The sequence below is a fragment of the Propithecus coquereli genome, unplaced genomic scaffold, assembly GCF_000956105.1.
Source record: "Propithecus coquereli isolate 6110/MARCELLA unplaced genomic scaffold, Pcoq_1.0 Scaffold11, whole genome shotgun sequence".
In the NCBI taxonomy this organism is placed as follows: Eukaryota; Metazoa; Chordata; class Mammalia; order Primates; family Indriidae; genus Propithecus; species Propithecus coquereli.
In genome coordinates, this window is record NW_012134969.1 from 12,761,454 (window position 1) to 12,778,556 (window position 17,103).

Below are 17,103 nucleotides of genomic sequence, written 5' to 3' on the forward strand. Positions count from 1 at the left end.
ATGCCTGTAGTCCCAGCTACTTGGGAGGCTGAGGCAGTAGGATTGCTTGAGCCCAGGAGTTTGAGGTTGCTGTGAGCTAGGCTAACGCCACGGCATTTACTCTAGCTCGGGCAACAAAGTGAGACTCTGTCTCAAAAAAAAAAAAAAAAAAAAAAAAAAAAAAAAAAAAAGAACAAAACAAAAAAAAAAAAAAGTAAGTGGGATCAGAGAGGTGGGTGGGCAGCCTGGTGCTCAGGCACGTGAGGGTACGGAGATGGTCAGGAGGGACAGGTGGCCAGCAGTGCTTGAGAGGAAAGGTTTGAGCCCCACTCCCTGTGGAAGCCTTGGTGTGGTGCGCACAGCAGCAGAGGGGAAGCAGCCGTTCCTGAGAGCCCCGGCTCAGTCATCTCCCATGGCAGCCATGGGTGGGGGAGGGGGAGGGGAGGAAAAGAGTCTGGATAGATGACACCTAGCACTCTGGTGGTCTCTGTGCCTCTCTCTGGGAGGCAGCCCACCCAGAATGTCCTGGCTCTGGGGTCACACAGATCCCCCGAGACCCATCAGCCCCTGTGGCTCCTGCAGTCTGGGCCAGAGTTGGGAAATATTTGTGTGGGAATGAGCCAGACAAAAGCTGAGGGGCTGAAGTTCCCTGGGGAGGACAAAGGAGCATGGTGGGTGGAGAAGCAATATGGCGCCTGCCCTCTCAGTTCAGGTCTGTGGTGACCGGAAGTGATCCCAATGGGGCTGGTAGGCTGGTGCCTTGTCCTCAAGAAGCTTCCAGTTCACTGACAGCAGCCGCTTTTGGGCTTGTGAGGGTAGAAAGGCTCTCTAGCAGCTCTGGAGCCTGCTAACTGCCAGAGATGTGAGGGAAGGGAAACAAACCACCCCACCTACTCTTTTCTCTGGGCCCCAAGCCTCTCACCGGTTGGTCTCTGCAGATATCTTGCTCCTTCTTGCTCTGCTCTGCAACTCTTCCCATGGAATCTCTGGTAGGTGCTGGCACTTTTCACTCAGAATTACACTCGATGTAAGGTTATTATTTTTTTTTTTTATTTTCCTTTTTCATCTAAAACTTTTCTTTCTTTCTGATACGATCTGGCAGCTGATGTCTCTGGTCAGCCATCTTGTTTCTCCCAAAGGACATTAATGAGAATGTGAAAAGACAGCCAGCTCAAAGAGGACTTTTGGTTTGCTTTACAGAAGGTGGACTGATATCTTTAAGTCCTCTTGGGTTCAGGGGAGCCTGGTTTTGATACAGGAAAGTGGACATGAAGGCCAAGTGGGTTCTTGGCTTCACACAGGAGAGATTTAAGAGTGAGCTGATAGAATAAGGCAAAAAGAAAGTTTACTGAAGTAAGAAAAGAAAAAGGGAGGCTGCCCCATAGACAGAGCAGCAACTATCTTTCAGAGCAACAGAGAGTAGCCCACCTTTGGAGCATTTAATAACCATACTATCCTGTCTCCAGAGAAACTGAGCTTACAGGCTTGAGGCATACTTTAGCTCAAACACAGAAGTACTCTGCCAGAGGGCAAGTCCCATCTCTTTTTAAACTTCAGCTTCCTTGTGTGTAAAACATGACTAGCTGTGTTGAGGTTGGGAGAAGTGGGACATGTCCTGGTTAGTCACTGAGATCCTTTTTCTCATCCTACAGCAGATATGCTCAAATTGAGCTTTTACTTGGAGTTACAAGACAAAACACCACAGCAGGGTGCCTCTGAAGTCCTGAATGTGGATAGGGCAATCTTATTTGCTGTTGTTTTCAGTTCAGCCTGAGAGTCTGGGGCTGACAGCTAATATTTTATTCTCAGCCACATTTTACCTTTTACCATGCTTGGAAAAAGATAGAATTATTACATTTTCTTATTTTCTACAAACTTCTTATTCTTTGTCCTTGCTTTTTGGCATTTTTTGTGATGGTAGCTATAGTATAAATTTTCTTGACCCTTTGCAGACTATAATCTCATCTCAATCAGAATTGTCAAGTGGATTGCTGAAAGTCACTATTTAGCTTTATTAGGGAATGGGACTCTACCTGCCTGGAGAAACCTCCTTGCTGAATACTTCCCAATTCTAGCACATTTCCTGTTTGGATACATGCTTTGAATCACACAGTCCGCTCACTTTGACCTCAATACCTCTGACTTCTATGAAGTTGGAGCCAATTCTCAGAAAGAAACACTCTCCAGTGAGTTTAGGAATTTTCATTACTGCTGTTGTTTTTTCTTGGAACAGAAATGCACTTTTTATTTTGAGGGACTGCATAATTTTTCATTTCTGAGTGAATGTATAGTTAGTTTTGTTTAAAGTTTGACTCTCAGAAAGCAGTCTTGTGCTAAATATTTATGAAAAAGAGACAAGCTATGGATCAGAAAACCTAGGAATTATTTAAGAATGTATTTCTGAGTGTTACATTCAAATCTTCCAGAAGATTAATATATGTTTTATTAAACTAGGTACACAAACTGTTACGTCATCCTGGATATATGAACTGTGATTTTATCAGCAATATTTGTAGTGTTATGGAGCTAATCCATCAAAGGTAAATATCAATAGGTGCTCCCAGAAATTAGAACTCATCTGGGGACATATCCAGTGCGTGTGGGAAAGAAAGTTCCTAAAGTCTGGGGTCTCCAGGCATGGGCATTTGGCCTTCCATCACCACGAGAACCTGAGAATGTCCTAAGTTTTGCCTGAAATGAAGCCCTACCAATTTTCCTCCCATTTAGCACTTAAGTTACCTGCCTCTAGTTATTTCTCATTGATAGGCAAAGAACAACTTTTAGCAAAAAACATCGTTATTCAATTTTCACACATTTCCTGAATGCCTGTTTTCCGTGGGTACTCTATACCATGAGGAATTTTAAAATGAATAATCTATGGCCTCTGCTCTTTAGGGAGTCACACTTTAGTGCAAGGACAGGTACAGACATAAATACCTTAAATATAAGGTAATGCTAAGTGCTGCAATTACGATATTGAGAAAATACTGGGATATGAGAGAATAATGCTTCCAAAACACCAAAGACTTTTCCCCTCCTCATATTTTCTTCCGGAAACTTCCTTCAAGTAACACTCTTGGTCTCTTTCCCCACCATGTGACAAGCAATAATGTATGAGACTGCGGGGTTTCGAAGAAGGAGCTCATCTCAGGTCTACTCTGCAATGTGCTAAAGTTAGTGGTGGAGGTCCTTGCTCTCATAAGCAAAGGATTTATTTGTTCATTTCTCTGCCTGGGCTTGCATAGGAAACTTAATTCTGGGCTTCATACTAGCAGGTCTCTTTGACTCTTACATTAAGCCTTGCTCTTCACAATGATAATAAATTAATGATAATAAAAGTGATTTGTCAGTTTCTATCTGCCTGACTTCTCTGAATATCTCTCACTGCATCCCAACCTCAGGTGGGGGAAGGAAGCAGTTTTTTAATGCCCTCCTAAAACCTCAACAGAGGACGTTCCAGGAAGAGGAAATCATGTTGTCAGAGATCAGAGCAGGGGTATAAAAATACATAGAAACGCTTTTATCTTGAAACAAACATTTTAATTATAAGGAATATGCTAAGTCACTTCTCATTTTATTGATCAGTTACTTGGAAAGTTCTATATTATTCATAGTTTTTCGCTGATGCATTATGGCATAATGAACAACTCCAAAATTTAGTGGCTATGACAACAAATATTTATTTATTACTTATAATTTCAAGGGTTGGCCATGGCTCTGCTGGGCTTGCCGGGATTGGCTTGTCTTCTCACTCTGGGATCCTCTTTGGATGAGTTATTCTCATGGTGGATGGCAGGACTGCAAGAGGAACAAATTGAAACTTGTAATACTTCTAACAGTCTATGCTCAGAGCTGGTGCACTGTCATCTCTATCCACATTAGATTGGTTGAAACAACTCACAAGATTAAGCCCAAAGCCAGTGGGGCAAGGAAATATGATCCACTCACAGTGAACCACACGGCAAGGATGGAGACAGAAGGGAGGACTGTGATAGAATCTCCCACGTATGGGGAGACCAGCTTTCATTCAGTGTCTTGTATATAGACTCTTTAGCTGCTTTTTATGCTATTTGCATCATCTAACTTATTATTTCACCAGTCTTTGACAAAACTCTGGAGACATTCACATTTCTTTGATTTACTCTCCTGCTATGAAGCACCATTAAAATCTTTCTATGTGAATATTACCACCTAAACTACTTGTGTGAATTTTATTCAAGAAACTCTGGAGAAGCCAATGAGGTTGGCCATATTACTTACTACCAGAAAATATTTTATTTGTAAATATTCTTAAGTGAGCCAGGCTTCTGGTGACTGTTCCATCTGTGGTGGGCTGACTTCAGAGTGCCTCCTTGAAACCTGTTTCTAGGTGCTCCCACCTTCGTGGTACCTTCACCTTGTGACAAGGGTGATGGAATTTATGTGGTTATATGTATATGATTAGGTTGTGTAAGATTGTAAACCCATCTTGCCAGGAGACTCTCCCCTGCTGACTTTGAAGAAAGAAGCAGCCATATTGGGAACTTCCACATTGCAAGGAACCGAGAACGGCTTTCAGCCAAGAGTCAGTAAGAAACTGAGGTCCTCAGTACAATAGCTCTCAGAGAATTAAATGCTGCCAAAAACCATGTGAAGGCTTGGAAATGGATCCTTCCCCAGTTGGTCCTCAGATGAGACTGCAGCCCCAGCTGACACTTTGGCTGGAACTTTATGAGATCATGAGGCAGAGGACTAAGCTAAGCCTTTCCCATACTCCTGACCCCTAGAAACTGTGAGATAATAAATGAGTATTGTTTTAAGCTGCTAAATTTGTGCTAATTTTGTTACACAGCAATAGAAAACTTCTTAATCCATTGTCCATTTCAGTGTACCAAGGATAAAGTATCTCATTAGTTTCTGTTGCCTGCCAGTTCTATACTTTATTTCATTTTAATCTCCTATTTTGTTACAGTGGGCTTAGTTTTTGTATTAACGTTAAGAATTTTTGGTAGTAAGCACTGTGTAAGCAGATTTGCTTAAATCCCTTTATGCTGTATGTGCTTGTGTGTTTATAGAAAATTAAAAATACATAATTGTTAATTAATCACTAAACTGTACATTGTGTTTGGCACAATTCTATGTGGTGGGGATGGACACACAGAAAGGCAGAAATGGCCCCTGCCTTCATGAAGCTTACATTCTATTGGAGGAGGCAGAGAATAACAATTAAATATACTTTTAAAATTACACATTTGAATAACCACATGGAAGAGATAAATAGGCCACTGTGATTTAGAATAACTAGAGGATCATTTCTAGAAAAGTATTTTGAGGAGTTAGCACTCAAGTTGAGATTTAAAAGATGAGAAAGGGCAAATAAATTGCTCGATTCCCATTAGTTTAGAACTGAGAGTAAACTTGTGTTTACTTACATGTGTGTAGATTGTGTGTGTGTGTAGATGATATAGATAAGATTGTAATAGGAATTGGGTTCAGAAATGAATTTTTAAAAAAACTTTAAGTTCCAGAAATTGGAAGAAAATATAATAAAAAGTAATAAGTGTACATATTTGAAATACAATCTTGTGATAAATTGGGTAGGAATGGTATAGTGAAATACTATGCTGTCAATTCTTAGGATAAGAACAAAGACCTTGTAAAATTATAAGGAGGTAGATATTGAGTCCTACCTAGCATATACAGACCAAACACATAACTAGACTCATATTTACAAGAGCAGAGTCAAGTCACTTCTGAAACCACTTTGTATATCCATCCCCCTGTGGCATCTCTATTATTTCTCTGCAGTTGTTCTGCTGGCTTTTATTAAGCTATAGATATGTCATTTCACTGTGAATCTAAATCTTTTCCTTCTGTCACTCCTGCAAACACATTGCATTTTAGAATGGAGGCCAGGATGCATTACGGTTGTGCCAAGAAGAAAATAAAGAATTTTCTCTTATTTTGGCTTAAACTTTTTTTTTTCCAATTAGTTTCCAGAGTGTTTATCTATTAGGCATTTCTCCTGATGGCAACAATCTTTCTCTCAAAAGTATGCTTGGATCTGCTAATGTGTCTGTTTTGAGAGTCTGACACCATTTTAAATGTAAATGCGTGCTTTGCAAACATTAGTAATTGTTGGGAAAAAGTAATAGAGATTTTTATGTATGAACGTGTGTATGTAAGTGAGTGTGTGTGTGTGCATGAGAGAAAGAGAAAGAGAGAGAGAGAAATTAGGAGGGAGTATGGAGGAAGAGGCAGAAGAGAAGAAAAGAAAAAAGGAAATTCTTTGGGACAGTTCATATACAGAAATCAGTTTGACTTAAAGTGGTGCCATGGTTGTAGAGATAATGATATCAGGAGTATGTTTACTGATTAGACAATGAGAAATTGATGAAAATAGGGGAATAGCCACTTAAGGAAGTCTTTTCAGAGAGGAAGCCACCAGAGAATAAAACAGGAACGATGCAAGAATCTAGCCAGTCCTCCTTTCCTGGGTTCTGTGTTCCAGAAAGAGATGATTTCAAGGTCCCAGTGGTAATAGACTTAATGAGTCAGGAGCAAACCTTTTCAGGGCCAGGTTCTAGGTGAGTACCTAGACATTAGCAGTGTCGTTTTAGAGTCCAATAGGAGAGAAGGATTACTTGGAAGTTGATACCCAAAGGTACTTGTTTCCCCAGTAGCAGAGAAGCTGAGCCCTTGGATTGGCATTACGTGCAAATGGTGACAAGAGTGGAACGGGAAATGGAATATAATAGAAGTCTGATTAATTCATTAAAAGGTGTTGATGCACTCTAGAAGTGACTCTCCATCTGTAAATTCCTAGTGACCCCAGAGGAAGTGAAAAGACAAGGCAATAGTTCTGACACCCAACTTGTGTTTTGGCAAAAGAAGAAAGCCTATCACTTCTTGAACTCCTGGGAGGCATCTATTAATCTTCCCTTCTCATCTCCACTTATTTCAGACAGATCATTTTTAGTACTCTTTCTTGAACATTTGTCATGATATTTCTTTAAAATCTTTCCTTTGACTTGTTTTTAAAGATACCCAACTTACGATCTTTGGAACATTTCTTCTTTAACTCACTATTCCATGAGAGCTTTAAAAACAAACATATATTAGATATTATCATTCTATTAAATGTAACTCAATCACAATTTATTGAATGTACCAGATATGCTAAGTGTGTGGATGAAGAGATAAGAAAGCTGACTCTGCTTCTTTGACCTGCCACTCCAGCAGTTTAGGGGGGACAGACTCATGTTAAACAAGAAGACACTGCTCAGTGCCAGACATGTTCAACAGGGGAGGTGACTCTTGTGTTGAATTTCGAAAGATCACTAGACTTTCGCTAAATGGAGTGAGTTAGAAGTAGAAATATACCACAGGGGGGAAGGCAGGGAGGCTGTTCAGGGTGAAGGGGATGCGTTTGCTGAAGGTATGGAGTGAACAAAGAGCATGGCTCCTTTCAGAAGTGGATGGAAGGTGTAGGGAAGTGGGGCAGGATAGAGATGGAAAGGTGAAGACGAGCCTCTTCCTACTATAGGTAATAGAGAGCTATTAAAGCATTGAAGCAAGAAGTATTATGATCAGGTTTTTGTTTTAAAGATAAAATTCTATATTAGTTGTGCTGAGGATGGATTTGCAAGTTAGTACACTATTGCAATTGTTGGTGTGAGGAGTGAAGTGGGTCTGAAGTAGGTGGAGGTGGTGGGATGGACTACAGTGGCCAGATATATTGAAGAGGTAGAAACAATAGGATTTAGTAACTGGATGAATGTTGGGAATGAGGAAGAAAGGAGACTGTACAAGTCAGGAGGAGGAAAAGACATTTTGGGGGAAGATGAAAAGTTCAGCTTTGGACATGTGCTTGAGAGGTCATAGGGTACTTGGATGAAGTCCACTGAAAGTCCTCCTCATATATAGTAGAGTGTACTGTCAAAGTAGACAAGATCACTTAAGGTTTTATAGAGTGAGAAGAAGGATCCTTGGGAAAACCAACAGTTGAAAAACAGGTGAAAAAAGTCAGGTAAGCAAAAGAATACAGGGATTTGCCAGAAAGGTAAGGGAAGCTCTTAAAAGTGCAAAATGACTCTGATCCCAGGGGTTAAACTGATTCGTTTGGCAAACAATTAGAACCATTGTTCAAATGAAGGACAAGCATAAAATTTAGGACATCTGTCTATTGTTGGTGCCCAGAATAATATTACTGAATGAATGCCTGTTCTAAAACTGAATGTGTCAAAATACTCTTCATTAGATCTGGAGAGTGAATGGAAACATAAGGTAAGGAGCCAATTCCATCTGGAATGTAGAGGAGGAAATAAAAAATCCCTCAGTATGAAGGGGAATTTCTTTAGTAGTCTGGAAAATATTTGTTTTGCTTTTATTATATTACCTTAATTCTTCCTTTTTTCTAGAAGTCCAGTTCAAGAAGACATTGATGTTCAATTAGATTTTATTGAAGAGACATTTTAGAACATCTGAATTCATTCAGGAGATCAATCTGAAACATTTAAAAAAATATATGTCACATACCATTCTGTCCACTGCTTTTCTTTTTCTTTCATTTAAAAATATATCTTAAATATCTCTCCCTATCAATACCCAAAGAGCTTCCCTATTCTTTTTTTTGAAAATAACTACACGGCATTACACTGAATGGATAAATGACAATACGCAGCCAATTCCATATTGAGGGAAATTTAGGTGGTTTCTAATTTTCTCCATACTGACAACATTGCAATGAATAACTACGTACATATGTCAGTTTTACAATTTGCTAATGTATTTGTAGGATAAATTTCTAAAAGTGGAATTGCTGCATCAAATGATATGTGCATTTGTAATTTCAAAAAGTATTGCCAAATTGGTTCTTTATAGGTTGTTCTAATTTACATCCTCACCAGTAGCATACAAGAGTTTATGTTTTCTCCACTGCTTTGCCAACAAAATCTATCTCCAAATTTTCAGCTGGGGCCAACCTGTTAAATTAAAACTAACGCAGTATAGTTTAATTTGTACTTCTCTTATTTTAAATGGATCAAAGATATTTACTATATTTGAGAGCCATTTGTAAAGCTTTTCCTGTGATCTATTTATTTATTTTTTATTTTTCTATTGATTCATTGTTTTTTAAATTGGTTGTAGGAATTCATTGTATGTAAATTTTTCCTAAGTTATTTTTCTGTCTTTTGACTTTGCTTCTGGTGGTTTGAGCTTTGCAGAAACTTTTGACTTTTCTGCAGTCAAATTTATTATTTAAAAATTATTTCTAAATTTCATAAGGTATACATTCTAACATTGTAAGGAAATTATTTCTCCTCTATTACTTCATGGTTTTGTTTGTATTCTAATTTTAAAGCTATTTGAAATTTTCCCTGATATAAAGTTGGAGTTCCTGCATAGGAACTTGGGTTAGATCTAGAAAAATGTTGCTTTTAAGAAAGACATTAATTAAGAGAGGGTGAAAAACTTCAAGATGCTCTTTTAAAGCAAAAGAGTAGAGTGATTGAGAAAACTGAGTGTGAAAGGTGGCTGACATGGTTTCAATACACAAAAACACTAGAAGTAATTTCATTTTTGTTCATTTTGGGGTTTATTTCAGTAATGTATTAAATAGAATTTAGCTGGGTAAAGCAAGGCCTTCCCTTAAATTAGCTTGGAGGCAGACACAAAGAATTCTGACTGTGCAACTCAAAACCATAATGAGAGATATTGGCTCACACCTGTCGAGATGACTATTACCAAAAAGATGAAAGATAACGAGCGTTGTAAGAATGTGGAGAAAAGCCAACCCTTACAAGATGTTGGTGGAAAGATAAATTGGTACAGCCATTATGGAAAATGGTACAGAGGTTCCTCAAAAAGTTGAAAATAGAACTACCATATGTATGTTCTAGAAATACCACTTTTGGACATATATCCAAAGGAAATGAAATCAATATGTTGAAGAGATATCTGTACTATAATGTTCATTGCAGCATTATTTATAATAGTCAAGATATGGAAACAACCTAAATGTCCATCAACAGATTAATGGATAAAGAAAATATGGTATATATACACAATGGAATATTATTCAACCTTAAAAAAGAAGGAAATCCTTCCACTTGCAAAAACATGGGTGAATCTCGAGGACATTATGTTAAGTGAAATAAGCCAGACATAGAAAGACAAATACTAAATGAAATCTCATGTATATGTAGAGTCTAAAATAGTCACTCTCATAGAAGCAGAGAGTTGGATGGTGATTGTCAGGTGCTGGGAGAAAAGGACATGGGAAGATGTTGGTCAAAGGGTACAAAATTTCAGTCATGCAAGATGAACGAATTCTGGAGATCTAATATGCAGCATGGTGACTGGTTAACAATACTGTACTGTATACTTGAAATTTGCTAGGAGGGTAGATCTTAAGTGTTCTTACCACACACACACAAAATGGTAACTATGTGAAATGATAGATACGTTAGCTTGATTGGGTGATTATGTTATAATGTACACATAAATCAAAAGATCAGGCTATACACCTTAAATATACAAATATTTTTATTTGTCAATTGTACCTCAATAAAGCTGAAAAAATAAGAAATTTATACTCCACCTCCAGAAAAGAATTCTGACTAGGAGTAGGTACTGAATGAAAGAACAGAAAATGAAGAAGATTTAGAGTTTTGTGAGACTACAGAATCAGAAATTTGAGGACAAATCACAAAGTAGCTCTTTTTCTTTTTCGTTACTTACCAGATTTGAGAATGAAACTGAAGAAAGATTATTGAAAAAAGTGTTGAATTGTAGCCCTGATGATGTGATAAATAAAGATTTGATACAGTCCTTATGTCGGGTTTTGTAATCAATTTCATTGAGGTCAGGTCAGGTTTTGCTGCCAAATGAGCTTCTGAAAAACTTTTATTTGTAGAGCTTTTAGGATTTCAAAATTTTGGTTAAGAGAAATCATTTTTCCTGCATTTATCAGTGTCAGAAGAGGATCGTTGTTCTCTGTAGTCAGGGTGGGGCTATACTTTAGTCTTTGGAAAACAATGACAAGGGTAGAAAAGACGACTCATATTCTAAATATTCTAAATATATCTTTACCTGTAGTTTCACTTGATGGAATGCTATGAACAAAACTTTCCCTATTAAATACATATGTATATGGCATATGCTCAGATAAAGACAAAATTCATTTTTCTCCTATACATTTTGTGGTTTGAATCACTTATATTGTGGCTTAAAGTTAATATCCTACCCATTAAGTATTCTGCATATATTTTACACAGTGCGTGGTGTCAGGAACTGGGGAAACAAATAATAATAATAATTAAAAAGAGATGCTCTTTCTCCGGAAGTATTTACAGTCAATTTAGTGAGACTAACAAGTAAACCAGTAAGTGTAGCCCGGTGTGGTGAGTGTTAGGTACAAGTTGGCACAGGCTGCTTTTGGAGGCAAGAAGGAAACACAGATAAACCCCATAGAGAGAGGTAAAAGGCTTGAGCTGAGTTCTGAAGGATGAAAAGGAATTAAGCGAAGAACTGGCAAAATAAATGAAGGGAAAATAAACTGTGAGGTATGTGTGTGGGGAAGTTCAAATGGCTTAGTTGGGCTGGAGTGAAAGGTACAAGGAAGAAAGTGCAGAAAGAAAAGCCAGTGAGGTAGGCAGGAGGCAGATCAGGGAGGATTGATGTCCTAAGCTAGGGCAGATGACCACTGTTTTGAAAGCTAGCTGGTGGGGGATACCACTGAATACTTTAAGCAGAAAATTGGCATGACTGAGTTTGCCTTTGATGGAGACCATTACGATATCTCTGTGGAGGACATATTTGGGCGGTCCATATGGAAAGCTGGGAGACCCAGGCAAGAAATGGTGAGGGCTTGACCCGATAGGGTGGGTGGGAGGAGGAAGGACTCAGGAAGTATTAAGGTAGTAAAAACTATGGGAATTGATAATTGGTTAAATGTGGAGTAGGAAGGAGTGAAAGGTGGGTCCCAGCTTTCTTGTTTGAATAGTTTGGTGGGTGGTGGTGCCTTTAATGGGGAAGAGCTGGCTTGAGGACAGGTGGTCAGTTCTATTTTGGATATCTCAAATTCAAAGGGCCAGTGGGATAGACTAACAGAGCTATCCAAGAAGTTATTAGCAAAGAGTTTTGCTATGTGGGAGAGAGGCGAGAGAGAGAAAATAGATTTGGGAGTTATCAGAATATATCAGGTTCCATGTCAAAGGTTTGGGTGGGACCACTCAGGGTGGGTCTGTAGAGAGTAAAGAAGAGAAATTCTGGGCCAATGCCCCAACCTAGACCAAGATGTCTCCTGTACAAACTGGGGAGCCATTGTGTTTTTTGATAATTTTCTAATGGGGGTGCCTAAAGGTAATGAAATGAGAACATTTCCAAGTACATGGATCAGCTGCTCATGCTGGTTGACAGGTAGCAGAGGATGGCTAGGATGGAAAAGTCAGAGTGGTGCCTGACACTGCTGTTCTCGACTGGGCTGTGCACGCACTACTGCTTAAGTTCTCTCTCAAAGTCATCTCAGCGGTCCACCCTTCCACAGTGGACATGGGTCTGTTTGGGAGGTCTGGACAAGTGACCTGGGTACAAGTGATGGTCTCCAATGGTCATCATGAAATATCCTTGATTTCTTACCTTCCTGTATTTCATCAGTGGAAGATTGTTGGGATGTTGTGGGCTTAACGTACATGGAGATTTGGAACTTTTTTGAGGGTGGTCAAGCCAAATTCTAGAATTTAAGTCTCTGGACATGTCCTTGTTATTGTTGATTGTAAGCTGTCATGTTATTGTTCTCCTCCTCTGTCCAAGCTGTCACAACCAAATTTTCTATCTCAGAACTTAAGGGAGAAATAGAAGAGATGATTCCAGAATCTTTCTCCATCATCATTTTGTGCTTATTCTCCCACTCATTTACTATGCTCCAGAGTAACTGGTCTTGCTTCACTTTCTTCGACTCATTGAACTATTTTTTCTACCACAGGACTTTTGCACATTCGGCCTGGAATTTTTTTCCCTAGTTTTTACTCACGGCTGGCACTTTCTCATCCTTCAGGTTTCAATCCATATGCCACTTTCTTCCCTGATCACTGAATGCAGGTTTCTCTCCCTCTCCCCCTTCTTAGCACTCTGTCAATTTGCCTACTTGTTTGGTCTATTTCCCTTACTAAATTTTTATCTTCACAAGGTAATAATCCACATCTGTGTTGTTCAATAGTGTATCCATACGACAATAATAATGCAAAGATATCTTAAATTCATTCTCATTTGAACCATTCAATATACCCAAGAAGTGGTATTAACATCAACCTCATTGATAAATGAAACAATTTGAGGCCCAGACAGCTCAAGTGACTTACACAGGGCCACACAGCTAGTAAGCAGAGAGCTGCACTTGAACCCAGGATTTCTGACCATTACTGCTTTTAAAATATTGTCTTTAGTGTAGGTCACAATGTCATCTTTCTGAGGAGTATCATTCCTTTCAAATGAGTGGTCTAATGCTAAGGTTTCACCTTTCTGTCTCTCTTTCCTCATGACTCACTTCCTTTTATGGACCCCTGAAATCTTAAGCAGATCTAGTGGAACTCCACAGAGGAATGATTTTGTTTTCCCTGTGACAGGGAAATAGCTCTCCTTTCAGAACTGATTAGAAATGATGGCTTTCCCCGGGGACATAATCAGGCCTGGACAGTTGGTTCTGATGATGTCTGAGTTTTTTTCTCCTACTCTGCCTTGGGGGAGGTGAAGAGTTTTCAGTCTTTACTTTTCTATGACTATGTAAGGGAACAAGAATAAACTCGTGCCAGAGCTGATATTGAAAATGGTAATGGGACGCGCAAGGTTATGAGCCACGTGTCATTGTCAGGGGGCTGATTTTGGAGTCCTTTCCACGTGCATGGTAATTATTTCAAGGAGCTCAATCAAACCCATTGCTGGCCCTGTGTAAATCAAAGGGAGACTTAACTAATTGCCAATTTCTCCCTTTGAATTACATCCCTTCCTGTCATTAAATAACTTTATAACACGGATACGTAAGTGAAAGTGCCAACTCTATATTTACTTGCACGATCTCTTCCCTCAATATTTCTAGCAAGAGGGGACAACTCTGATGAATCAGAATTTCAGAGAGTACTGACAGCCATCGAATTAGAATAAGATGAGACATAAATTGCTCTAGGCAAGGTATATCCTCCTCCTGACTTTCTGGATCTATCTTAGAATTTTTAAAAATAAAAAACACTTCTAACTTTTTATATTTTGTTTTCATGCTACAAAAATGCACTCCCCTCCCAGTCTGATAAATTCCTCCTTGGTTACAGTGACAGTATAAAGGAAAATGCTTTTGATACTGTCATGTCAATTTGGTCTCTGTGGCAGATAAGGAAGAGGAAAATCCCCTCAAGGGCACCACGGCAGTTCTTCCCGCCGTAGTAAGAAAGGCAGCAGAGCAGCGCAATGCTCACTGTCGTGCAAATACATCACCGTATTTTGCAGTCATGTGTAAGCAGAGATTTGATTTCTACTCTCACCAAAACCTTCTCTACCCACGGAAGGTCCAGTAAATAACCCTTCGGTAATAGTGGTTGACTCTGGAGCAGGGACACAAGGTTCAGGAGGAGTATTTGGAGAGGGACAGGAGGGAATGTTCTGGGTTCATGGAAATATCCCGTATCTTGATTAAGGAGGCATTTAACAAATGCCAAGGGTAGGTGTTTGTTAAAACTCATCAAAACACACATTTGAAGGCTATGCATTTGAGATATGTAATTATACCTCAAGATGTTTTAAAAATGTGATATTTTTCTTACCTTCACTTGATGTACAGGGCCTTTTCACCAATAACATTATATTAAAAACATATCTGTATAACAAATTCACTTCAGGCTCCACCTGACACGTACATGTTTCAAACGTTGTTTGAAACCACAAGTGAAAAGTTAGAAAAGTTTGAGGAGTTTGTTTTAATGGGTGCTATGATCTGAATGTTTGTGTCATCCCAAAATTCATATGTTGAAACCCATTTCCCAATGCAATAATATTAAGAGATGGGGGTCTTTCGGAGGTGATTAGGTCATGAGAGCAGAGCCCTCATGGTGGGATTAGTGCTTTTATAAAATAGGCCTTAGAGGTTTTTTTTTCCCCTTCCGCCCTGTGAGGATGCAGCAGGAAGGTGCCATCGACGAACCAGACACTGAATCTGCCCGTGCCTTGCTCTTGGACTTTCTGGCCTCCAGAACCGTGAGCAATAAATTTCTGTTGTTAAAGCACATTTGAACCCTTTTCTATCTGACGACTGAGCGTCTTCACTTGAGGCTAGGTAGGGGTACGGGACTCCTCGTGGCTCCATCCTCGTTTGTGGTTCTGGGGCAGGTGGCCGTCATCCACAAGAAGGTGGCCCGGACCATTGGGATTTCTGTGGATCCAAAGAGGTGCAACAAGTCCACCGAATCCCTGCAGGCCAACGTGCAGCGGCTGAAGGAGTACGGCTCCAAGCTCATCCTCTTCCCCAGGAAACCCGTGAAGGGGTTTCCTTCAAGAAGGGAGACAGTTCTGGTGAAGAACTCAAGCTGGCCACTCAGCTCACAGGCCCCATCATGCCCGTACGGAACGTCTACAAGAAGGAGAAGGCCAGAGTCATCACTGAGGAGAACTACTTCAAGGCATTTGCTAGTCTGCGCATGGCCCGTGCCAACGCCCAGCTCTTCGGCATATGGGCGAAAAGAGCCGAGGAAGCCGCAGAACAGGATGTTGAAAAGAAAAAATGAAGCCTGTTGGGGACTTTCAATAAATCAGGAGCAAAAAAAAAAAAAAAAACAACAAACAAACAAACACAAAAAACTAACTAAATAAAAATAAATAAATTTCTATTGTTTATAAGAAAAAACAAACACAAAAACAAAATCTGCAGACCGAAGTCTTTAATCTCTTTTGCTGGCCCATACTCCACTGAGTCATTAACTATTCTAGCTGAATTTTTCCTGCCGGCGCCCAGTTTGGTCTGCCTGAGGTAAGCAATGCATATATACTATCTCTCCCTGCAGACACCTGTCTCATTCTATATTTTGGAAACATTTGATACCCTGTCACCTCAACTTTTAGAAGGTTTCAAGAACATTTATGAACTTGGAGTTTACCTGTTTTTTTTTTTTTTTTGATGTAAGAGTAGGAGCAAAACTCATTATATCCATGAGTGGAAACTCCTATTTTGATTTTTTAAAATAAATGCTGCAAATTTGGAATTTTGTGTAAAATATCTTTAAAGGTTATAAGTATTTAAAAAGTATAGACTTTGTTGGCCTCACCTCTTGTGCAGACAGCTATTTTGTGATTTCTGATAAATCCAAACAACTCATTAATTTAAAAATCATGAAACTGAGTTTCAGATAAATTTTGTGGTTTGTTCAAGGTCACTGAGTAAGAAGATGTCAGAGGTGAAATTAAATCCACTTTTTAAAAAAACTATGGTGAAATATACACAATATAAAATTTACCATTTTTACTATTTTTAAGTGTGCAGTTCAGCGGGCATTAAATACATTCACAATTTTGCAAAACTGTCACCATTGTCTGTTTCCAGAACTCTTTCATCCTTCTAACCTGAAGCTCTGTACTCTTTAAACAATAACTTCCTACTCTCGCCTCCTCTCAGTCCCTGGTAACCACTATTCTTACTTTCTGTTTCTGTGAACTTGCCTATTCTAAATACGTTGTATAAGTGAGATAATATTTGTCCTTTTGTGTCCAAATTATTTCCCTTAGCATAATGTATTCAGGGCTCATCCATGTTGTAGAATGTCTTAATTTTGTTTCTTCTTAAGGCTGAATAATATTCCATTGTCTGCATTTTGTTTATTTATTCATCCATTGCTGGACACTGGGTTGTTTCCACCTTTTGGCTATTGTGATTAATGCTTCTATTGTTATACAAGTATCTGTTTGACTCCCTGCTTTCAATTCTTTGGGGGTATATGCCCAGAAGTGGAATTGCTGGACCATATGATAATTCTGTGTTAACTTTTTAGGAATCTCCAAACTTTTCCATGGCAGCTATACCCATTTTACATTCCCAGCAGCAATGCACAAAAGTCCCAATTTCTACACATTGTTCCCAACATTAATTTTTTCTGTTTTTTTCTA

At 39.1% G+C, this 17,103-nt stretch overlaps 1 pseudogene; it reads left to right on the plus strand.

Annotated features, from left to right (window-relative positions):
- Positions 1 to 15,742, plus strand: part of LOC105813746 — a 193,966-nt pseudogene extending 178,224 nt beyond the window's left edge.
- The last annotated feature ends 1,361 nt before the right edge of the window (positions 15,743 to 17,103 follow it).